Below are 10502 nucleotides of genomic sequence, written 5' to 3'. Positions count from 1 at the left end.
ATCATCACAAGGACTTTCACAAGGACTTTCCCCTTTTCTCTATTATGTTCTGTATTGATTTGCTCTATGTCCTACTGCCCTTTTTGCTCTATGTCCTATTGTCCTGACCCCACTGAGCCATACCAACCCTATTGGCCTGCGGACCTCTGCTATGACTGGTTCGTCTTGCCAGTGGTAAGAAATGGCGTGCTCATTGGTTATTGGGAACAGGGGTTTGATGAGGTTGCCGTATTGAAACATCCCACTACCCCACTGTGGCTTCTCTTCCACACCACTGTCCAGCGCACATGGGTACTGCTCCTACGGGAAGTTGCAGAGACGGTCGAAATCTATCGAGTTCTGGACCGCTCTTGCTGTTGTGGGGGGGGAACCAACTGTCACTCAGGGGGTAGAGCACTGTACCAACCCCATCTGGTAGACCAGGTCCTAATCTTAATCCAGGTGTTGCATGGGTCAGAGCCTATCTTAATGCAAATATTACAGGGGAGGGAGCCTGAACCAGGTGCGCATTGAAATTGCTGAACAAGTGCCAGTAAATCCTGCAGCCCCACCTGTGGTTGTCGTGGTGGCTCGAGCCTCCCATAATCCCAGAAGAATACCTGGCCTGGTAACTCCACACATAATACCCTTGAATGTGGTAGGGTATTCTTGTGGCTGCATAAGGGTTGCCACCCCAGGCTTCAGCCTCCATAGGCCCTGGTCAGAGACCACGTAGGTGACCGCTACCCAGTAGGACCAGCCTTTGAACTTTACAGAGTCTATTGCCATCCCTATAGCTCCCGAGGCCTAACAGTGTATCAGTGCCAGGCGGCCACTTTTCCCTGTGTAGAGTGGGAATGTTTTGTGTGTAGACGCTGTTCACGCCTCAGTAGGGCCAGGAGTTAGAGGCCCACATGACCTGGCCTTCGTGGGCCACCATCCCTTTGGCTTGTGGTATTACCCTTTTTGTGGTATTTCTGTGTTGGTGGTACAGTTCTTCGTTCTGGGCCACCGAACATTCCTCGAATCAGGATGTGGATCATACCCTGCCTCCTGATGGTTCTCACCTCTCAAATGGCCACAGGGTGGGAGGAAAACACCTTCCTGAATATGACAACAGCTGTAGCTGAGAGCCTGAACAGGTCTGAGTGTTACAGGCTGATTTGTACCACAAAATTAGTCTAGATGGTGCAGGTCTCCCCAGTGTATGTAGTTGAATTAGTTCTTAACTCCCAGGTTGGTCATGGTTAAAAGAGATTTTGCTTGTGATTTTACTTCTCTTCGTTACCGTATTATTCTTATCATGCTTTTTGCCTTGCCTTATTCAGATTGTACGCCAAATGGTGAGCCGCTCAGTTAATGCAGCAACACGTACCTATATCCTGGCTCTCTATGATGTTGCACCTATAGGTCCATCAAGCGAAAATGGAGAACCGTGACCGGTCAGCATTTTCGTGATGGAAAGGGGGGAATGCAGGGGTGAAGGTCAGGATGACCAATAGAGAGCCAGGCTAAGAACCTCTGAAGCCATATTATAGGGCCATCTAAAAAGCTAAAAGCACAAAGCCATTTTAGAAAGCTAAAGACTATTTCTCTTTCTCATGTTTGTCACTTTGCCACCTTTTGCAGAGGCAGCAAGCATGCAAGCTTGTGGGTGCAGCTAGATTGCCCCTGCAGGAAGTTTGCTAGTTGAGGTTAAGCCATTTCTGAGAAACGACCCCTGACAAAGGCAAGTAGCAGGATGTCTGCTGACCGCCAGGCTCCAGATATAACGCTTAGGTGTGAAGTTGCTAAACCACAAGGACATTTCTTGGAAGCGGGGGGTTCAGGGGCACTTCCTGGAACTAGTACAGAGGTTAAGTAGATTATAAGCCAGTAGCGCCACCTAGTGGAATAGGCAACTTGGAACCAAAAGGACACACCAAATTTATTCATTGGTTGAGCTTTAATGAATATGTATCAATGACCATAGGAAATTGTCAATCATTGGCTAAAGGGATGCCAAGGGGCTGAACTGTGCTTTGCAGAAAGATATATAAGTTGACTGCCCCAAAGGGGGGGCGGGCATTCTTCATTTTCCTGAATGCACCCTATTTGCTTTTTGTCGGACAAAAATCCAAATAAAAACTTTTTCTTTAAGAAACTTTGCTGCCTGATTTTTACATTCCTGGTCTGAATACCGATGTCCCTTTCATTTCCAATCACTTAGCAGATAATACGACAAGGCAGAGGCACTGCCTATTGGTAAAGAGACCGTCTTTATCAGCCGCTGAACACAATGGCAATAATCGGTTCCTCCAGGAGCAGAGGCACTCTACCTGTGCGTTACCCAGAAGCAAAAGAAGCCTATTGCCTTCATGTTCTAGGTGCAGGTTTGTAGCTCGGGTGCAGAACACCGTCTGTCCCTAATGCCATTTCCCGGTAAAGCTGGGAATGTTCCTTGCTGAATTCCTGGACAGCCACGGCCACCAAGTTAGATGGATCAGTGCAATGCAGCTTCCTGTGTCCTTGTGGCCCATTGCTGAGAAAGAGGACGTATCTGGCACCAGAAGGAACAGCGAGGAGAACTCCTGGGCCCCTCCCTGCACCAAGGATGTATCTTCCTTAAACATTTTAATTTAATTTAATTAAGCCTTATCAGAAGCATATGCAGATAACCAAGCCCTAAGCAACACATTTCAAATAGATTCCACTTCTGGCAATATGGACTAGGAAGCAATCTCCCCCACCGCTTCACTTCCTGAGAATGTTAATTTCTAACCATGTTTTTAAAGAAAAATTATTTAAGTAATGTACCTGTGTGGGCCTCAAGCATAGGAGTGAGGAAACTTTTTGGGCCACATCACCTGTTGGAAAGCAGTTAGGGGGCCACATTCCACACACAATCACACAGACAGGTATTTCAGCTAGTTTTTAGGTGGTTTTTAGTTGTTTTTAAATGTTTTAAATGCGTTTCTGTTTGATTTTAAGTGGCACTGTTTTAAACCCCTTGGTCTTTGCTGCCCTTGGAGGGAGCGCGGAATACAAATCCTAATAATAAACAACATAAATAACTAATGTTCCTGTCGGAAACAGACATCTATTTAATTGTTAGCAACTAACTCCACTCTAGTGTGCAAAGGAAAAAGAATGAATAAGAAACTTATCCAATACCTCTTATCTATCCTGACTTTGCAAATGGCAAAAAAAAAAAACCTTCCAAGGCACAGCTGAACTGCCAGCCCTGCCTTAACAACTACTCAAAGCCATGAATTTCAAAATGCAATTGCATCTGGAAATCGCATGCGTGCAATTTCCAAGTTTATGTCATATTTGCAAGTCTGCTTCTGTACTGAGGCATTTCCAACCCCTCTGCATTGATATTCTTGCAACAGATATTTTTTTTGCTGAGGCAGGAGATGCGCTGCACACTTTGCACAACATCAAAGCCGTTTTACCTTTAAGCGGATCCCTGCTTAACGGCTGATGGGCAGGAGTGAGGACCCCAGAGGAACTGTACCCAGCTGGATCCTGAGCCCTGATCCTAATGGATTAACACAGAGAATTTTCAAAAAGGACTTTGCACTCCACCCACTACCCCAAGCTGCTGAAGCCCACTTCAATAATGTGGAAGATGGTGGTCTCACGTGGGTGTTTTTGATGCCGCAAAGGCATCAAATGGTACAAATGTGGGGCGAGACAGAGAATTTAGATGTTGAATGCTGGCCACTCCTTCAACTCAAAATCCTGGTACCCGGGTGGGGCTCAGAAATAGAGGATGGAATAAGGGAAAATCCTTGTTTCTTTGATCATCTAGTAACCATCTTGAAAGCAGCCGTAGCAGCCAAGCTGATCTCCCTCCATTCCCCTCTCTTCCTCTCGAGAAAAGCGTCCATTCTTCTCTGTGCAACTTTTCCTCTTCAAAAGGGTGTCTTCCTTCCCGCTGCCTCCTTTCTCTATCATTCGCATCGCTCCGTTTCAAAGGCCGGGTCCTCTTTTCATTTCCCCCGTTATTCCCGCTCGTTCTGTTTCCTTTCTTCCACAGCCGCCTGACCCCTCGTCCGCAGCTCAAGGCTGGCTCACCTGCTGTTAATGCCGTCGCCGTCTCTGATGCCGAGACAACGGCGGCCTCCAAAATAATGTCGATAGTTTCTGGATTCACTCCCACACAGAGGAGCGGCTCTGTGGAAAACAGGCTCAGGACCCAGGCATCCCAAGTCAGGAGGCTGCTAGGCCTCAAAGCCTGCCTAGGACTTGCGCCCTCTGCTCTGGAAAGTCCTGGTCCCCCAATCTGGTGCTGAAAGGCAATCTGCACGTGGCACAGAGGCACTCTCTTGCTCTTTCATATTGAACTATTGTGCCCTCTGTTGTAAACAAAACCTGCCCTTCTTCCCTTATGGGGTATCCAAGAGCCCGTATAGAGTCCTTACGTAGGTTCCCTATTGGTAGGAGAAAATAACAGAGGCCAACCCGGTTTCCTTAATCCCAGATTTGTGTGGACTGGTTAGGCCTTCTCTGTCCTGAGAGGAAAACACTTTGCACGTGCTCAGAGGCTTTCCTCCCCTTTCATTGTAGAACACCCACACGTTCCACGACAGAGTCCTGACGCTGAAAAAGGCTAAGCCCTCCTTCTTTCCAACTACTTCTTTCCAACTAAAATGAACTCAAAGTAGACCCGCTGAAACAAATGGACTGTGGATTCAAGTCCCATGTTGGGCAAAAAAATCCTGCCTTGCAGTGGGTTGGACTAGATGACCCTCCGAACCCGTTTCCAACTCTGCAATTCTTTTATTCTAATAATGCACCCATTATTTTCAGTGGGTCTGATCCGAGTAGGGCTAGCATTAGACACAACCTCCAGTCTCTAGTGCCAGGTCCATCCATTCCTTTTCCCACTGGCAAAGTTTATATCCTGCCCCACATTTTTTCTACCTTTTTCCTCCCATCCAACCCCTAACACCTCCAATCTCTGCTGGCACCAGGAGACAGGCCCATTCAGAGGAAGCTGGCAAAGTAATCTCTCTCTCTTTCTTTTTAACTCTCTGGCCTTCTCATCACTTTTTATTTTTTATTTTTTTTAAGGCCCAGGTATTTGAAATTTCCCCCTGCTGCTTCGAAATCAAAATGCCACAGGGAAGCAAATGAGCCAAAGTCACAACGCCCCTCCTTTCAGAAAGTGCTGGAATCTGGGCTCCACCTGGGGGGGGGGGGAGTGCTGGGCTGGCAACTTTGGCGCACTCTGCCGCCTCGGGCTGGCAAAATAAATAAATAAAAGCAAAACGTTCAGCAGCTTTGGAGTTTTTGTTTTTTTGTTTTTGTTTTTGCAGAAATCTACTGCAAAGCACAGGCCCTATAGGTCAACCGGAAGGGGGTGAATATTATACTACAAACACACCACTTTTCAGAAACAGCTTGCAATATTATTAAAAGTGAGGCGGAGATTGAAAACACAGGCGAACGCATACCCCAAATAATTACACCCCCCCCTTAAGCCTGGTAATAAATGCATCGGGACGCCTCCGGCTGCCCAGCAAAGCAAAACACAAACGAACAAAAGAAATGTGAAGTTTCAGCTCTTTTAAAGCAGCCGCCATGCTAAATATCTAGGGACGGTAAGTCCTGCAGGATTTGTACCCCTGCTTGAAAAGTTGTAAGTGGTCCTGAGGGACTTGTGGGAGTCCCACAGAGCCAGGATGGGGGCGCCTGCTCTTGCTGGACTACAATTCCCATCACCCCTGATTATTGGCCATGTTGCCTGGGGCTGGAAGGGCCACAGATCCCCCTCCGCCATTGAGCAACTCCAAATCATCTTGGCTGGGGATGTGGCAACCGAAAGCTCAGAAGTCCTGGTTTAGACAGGATGTCCTGGGGGACTTGGGTCCGTATTCCGCTTTTCCAGCATGTTCTCACAGAGCTTGACGAGAGGTTTATAATACTGCATTATGCAAGGTGCGGTTAAAATTGTGAGAGTTTTCACACGCGCCCCATCCTCTCTGATATTACTAGGCCAAAGGGTCCGCCAGGCGATTGGCAATAAATTCAGGAGGCGCAAGAGAAAGCCCTTCTTTACACCGCACAGAATTAATTGACGGAAGCCGCTGCCAAAAGATGCGGCAATAGCCAATTAACGTAGATGGCTTTTAAAATGGTTTAGCCAAGTTCAGAGAGGAGGAGGGGACATATATCAGAGGCGATTGGCTGAGACAAGCGGGACCTGAAAGAAAATGCAGCTGTGTAGCCTCTCCTCATTTGGGGAAGTGGCTTTGCATGCCAGAGGTTACAGGTTCAATCCCCAGCATCTCTGGGTTGGGCTGGAAGAGATACCCTGCCTGATACCCTGCAGAGCTGCTGCCAGTCCGTGTAGGCAATACTGAGGTAGATGGACCTTCCTATGAGTCTTCCTGTTCAGCCACATTTTCTCCCAGAATACTAAAGTGCACAAGAAGGCTATCCCACCTTTTCCCCTGGTTTTCAGGCCAATACAGTGGTACCTCGGGTTACAGACGCTTCAGGTTACAGACTCCGCTAACCCAGAAATAGTACCTCGGGTTAAGAACTTTGCTTCAGGATGAGAACAGAAATCACATGGCGGCAGCGGGAGGCCCCATTAGCTAAAGTGGTACTTCAGGTTAAGAACAGTTTCAGGTTAAGAACGGACCTCCAGAACGAATTAAGTTCTTAACTCGAGATACCACTGTACTCTTGTTTCTCAGGCCCTATCTGCACTATGCATTTATAGCCGCGTTATGCCACTTTAAACAGCCAAAGAATCCTGGGAAATGTAGTTTAAGGGTGCTGAGAGAAGTTAGGAGATCCCTATTCCCCTCACAGAGCTACAGTTCCCAGGGTTCTGTGCAAGGATTGTTATGCTGCTCTAATAAATGTAGTTCCGTGAGGGCAATAGATGGGTCTCCTAACAACTCTTAGCACCCTTAGCAAACTACACTTCCCAGAATTCTCTGGGAAGAGCTATGACTGCTTGAAGAAGAGTGATACTGCTTTAAAGGTATAGTGCAGAGTGGGACCTCAGCTACCCTATTCTGACTTCTATTACTCACCAGCTGAGTTCACAATTATGGGGAGTGGCGCCTATAGAGAGAACATTCATGCAAAGGCAGGATATGCCCGATTATCAGGTGCTGAGGAGCATCAAGAGGGAAGGAACATGGCATTCAAAGCCCTGCTTGATGCCTTCCCAGATGTGTCTGGTCTGCCACTGGCCGCAACAGGATCCTGGACTCGATGGGCCTTTAGGCTGATCCTATAAAGCTCCTCTCATGGACAAAACTTTGTACGCTTAAAGGTAAAGGGACCCCTGACCATTAGGTCCAACGTGACCAACTCTGGCGCTCATCTCGCTTTATTGGCTGAGGGAGCCGGTGTACAGCTTCCGGGTCATGTGGCCAGCATGACTAAGCCGCTTCTGGCAAACCAGAGCAGCGCACGGAAACGCCGTTTACCTTCCCGCTGGAGCGGTACCTATTTATCTACTTGCACTTTGACGTGCTTTCAAACTGCTAGGTGGGCAGGAGCTGCGACCGAGCAAGGGGAGCTCACCCCGTCGCGGGGATTTGAACCGCCGACCTTCTGATCGGCAAGTCCTAGGCTCTGTGGTTTAACCCACAGCGCCACCCGTGTCCCATACTTTGTACATTTAAGATCGTTGAATTGTATAGTGGGAATGCCCAATTCTAGACCCCCTCCAAACCACCCAGCACCTAGGAGAACTGACTGGAGGCTGGAAGTGTATCATCGTGGCACAAACTGACCAGTTTACAACTAACTGGGCTCCGTAAAAGAACTGGTACCATCTATCAATAAGGATTTTGCATATATCACACCCGCAAGGTGAAAATTACATGCTAAATACAAGCAAGCAAACAAAACAACCAGAGACAAATGACCTTATGTTGCAGGAAATCTCTTTATTTCTTACAACTTAAAAAGACGTTTCTCTTTGCTGTAGGTTAGGGCTGCCATACATCTGGATTTCCCTGGCTCCCCACACACTCACAATATGGTTTTTACGGCAGCAGCGGGGAAAGGAAGGTGTGATACCCGACTGGTTTAGAAGAGAGGGGGATACATCTCCTGGGTCTGGAGCGTCCCTGAAGAGCTGGTTGGAAAGGTGGGCAGTTCCTGGGTTCTCATCCCAGCATGGAGAAGGAATCTAGCTTCCGGAGGAGTTTCGAGACAGATTTCATGTCTGTCCAAGGACTCTCTCGAGGTGGGATTGCGCTCCCATGATTTGGTGCAGGGACAAGTGCCATCTGGGCACTTCTGGGCTTGTCGGGGGCAGAAGGCCTGGAGGGTGGCAGTGGTACCCCTGGGCTGGAGGGAGCTGGGGCTGTGATTGCTTTTCTGGCTGCCAGTGTCTTTGTCTGTCGTTTAATTTATATGCAAATGAGGAGGGCGGGCCTGCCCCCTCTGTGCCCAGCACTACAAGAATATTAATTACTTTCCAAGGGGAGTGCAGAGCTGAAGTGCAAACAGGCATGCTCCTCTTCCTCCTCCAGTTCATCCCTGGCCACATCCACACGGCTGACTCCTTTTCCTGCTTTCTCATTCCTTCGCTTCCTCTCCCCTTGTCTGTATGCATCTGCAATCCCCTTTCCCCCCTTCACTCCTTTGATCCCCCTCTTGTTCCTCCATTCATCTCCTCCCTCTTGATCTCCACACTTGGCCCACTGTCCCTTTTCATTACTTAACAAGGCACATTCCCTTCCTCCTCCTCACCCCTCCTTGCATTGAGCCAATCAACTTTTACGATTAATTCTGCACTGCATTTTTTAATGGCATTCTACCTTCTGTTGTGTCTGGTACACACGCTGCTGTACACCGCCTTGATATTTTATGAGTGGGCGGCGTATATGAATATTTTAATAAAACGAAGGCTGGTTCCCCATGTTCTCCCTTCTTGGCCAGCCATCCGTTCCAGGTCTGCCTGAGCTTTGAGGCCAGCGCTAGCTCTCCCGGCTACAAAACAGCCACTGCAGTGTAGTGGGCTAGGGTGTTAAGACCAGGGTTCGAATCCCCACCTTGGGGAGGGAGGGGGGCTATCTCTCAGCCTAGCGTACCTCGCAGGGTTGTCGTGAGGATTGCGTGGAGAGCTCCTGGAGGGAAAGGCAGGGTACAAAACCTAAAATAAAATACAATTCTTTCTGTCTTTGCTCACTGGCACTGTTAACTTTCTCATTCCTTCGTTCTGCATCCCTCAGCCACCTCCTGCTTTCCTTGGCCTTCTCCTCAGGGCTCTCCGCATCCCTCCTCCACAATTCACTTACTGTCAGTGGCGTAGTGTGGGGGGTGCAGGGGGGGGCCGGGCGCACCGGGTGCAACATCTGGTGGTTAGGGTTAGGGGGCGCAAATCCATGGGTTAGGGGGCGCAAATCCATGGGTTAGGGGGTGCAAATCCATGGTTAGGGGCGCAAATTACTTGCCTTGCCCCGGGTGCTGACAACCCACGCTACGCCACTGCCTACTGTCCCTTCTTCACTGCCTTGTTTCTCCCTCCTCTTTCCCCATTCCCTTGCCGTTCTTTCCTCATTCCTTCCGCCGTCTTTCTCTGCACTCCTCTCTCACCTCCCTATTCCCTTCGCTCCCTCCATTAATTCACAGGCCTCCTCCTCTCCCTTTCTGCATTCCTTTCGCATCACTTTCACACTCCTTCGCTCCGCCGTCGCCCCTAACACCCTTTCTCCCCAGACATTTATTCCCCTTCGCTTTCCCCTCTCGGCGTGCCCCCCAAACACGCTGCCTCCCTCCTTGCCTCTCCCTTCCCATCTGCACTCCTTCCCAGCCACTTTTTCATTCCTTCGCTCTCTTCTGCGCCTCAAGGTGCAGCCTCCACCCAGGCGTGAAACAGCTAAAGTGCTGATAATTGGCGCCCCCCTCCCCCGCGGCGCTTGCTAATGGACTGACACCCCGTGGCGCCAGAGCGCTGATGGACAGGCCTGGGCGCCCCCCACCCCGCCCCGCAGAGGGCCACGTGGGGAGGAGAGGAGAGGGGGAACAGGAGCCAAGGCAAGATGGGGGTGGGAGGGAGCGGGGAAAGACGGAAGGCAGAAATAATGAAAGAGGGATGGAAAGAAGCGGAGGGCGGGCTGGAGAAGATGGAAAGAGGCGGCAGCAGCAGGAGAATGGAGAAAGCTATGGGCCCAGGAAGTAAAGGGGGGCAGGCGCCGCCGCGGAGGGAGCGCGGAGAAGGAGGGGACGTGGGGATCTGGGTGATGGATAGAAGGAGAAAGGGGCAGATGGAGAAGAGAAGGGGAAGGTGGAGCGGCGGCAGGAGGCAGACGGATCGGGAGCGACAGGGCGAGGCAGGAGGGGCGCGGAAGTGGGCCATCCGCCAGTACCGCGGCCGGGAGATGCCAATTAAGATAAGGGCGCAAATAGCGCGGCGTCCCCAGAACGCGCCAGGCCTAGCAAGGAGCTGTGTTTACGCGGCTGGTTTTTTGGGGGTGGGGCAGCCGCTAGGGGGCGCTTTAGGGACCCGGGGGCCGCGATCCGGCCCGCGGCGCGTTGCTGCCGAAGGTTCGATCGCC

This window comes from Podarcis bocagei (genome assembly GCF_964188305.1).
Source record: "Podarcis bocagei genome assembly, chromosome: 13".
Classification (NCBI taxonomy): Eukaryota; Metazoa; Chordata; class Lepidosauria; order Squamata; family Lacertidae; genus Podarcis; species Podarcis bocagei.
This window is presented reverse-complemented; position numbering follows the sequence as displayed.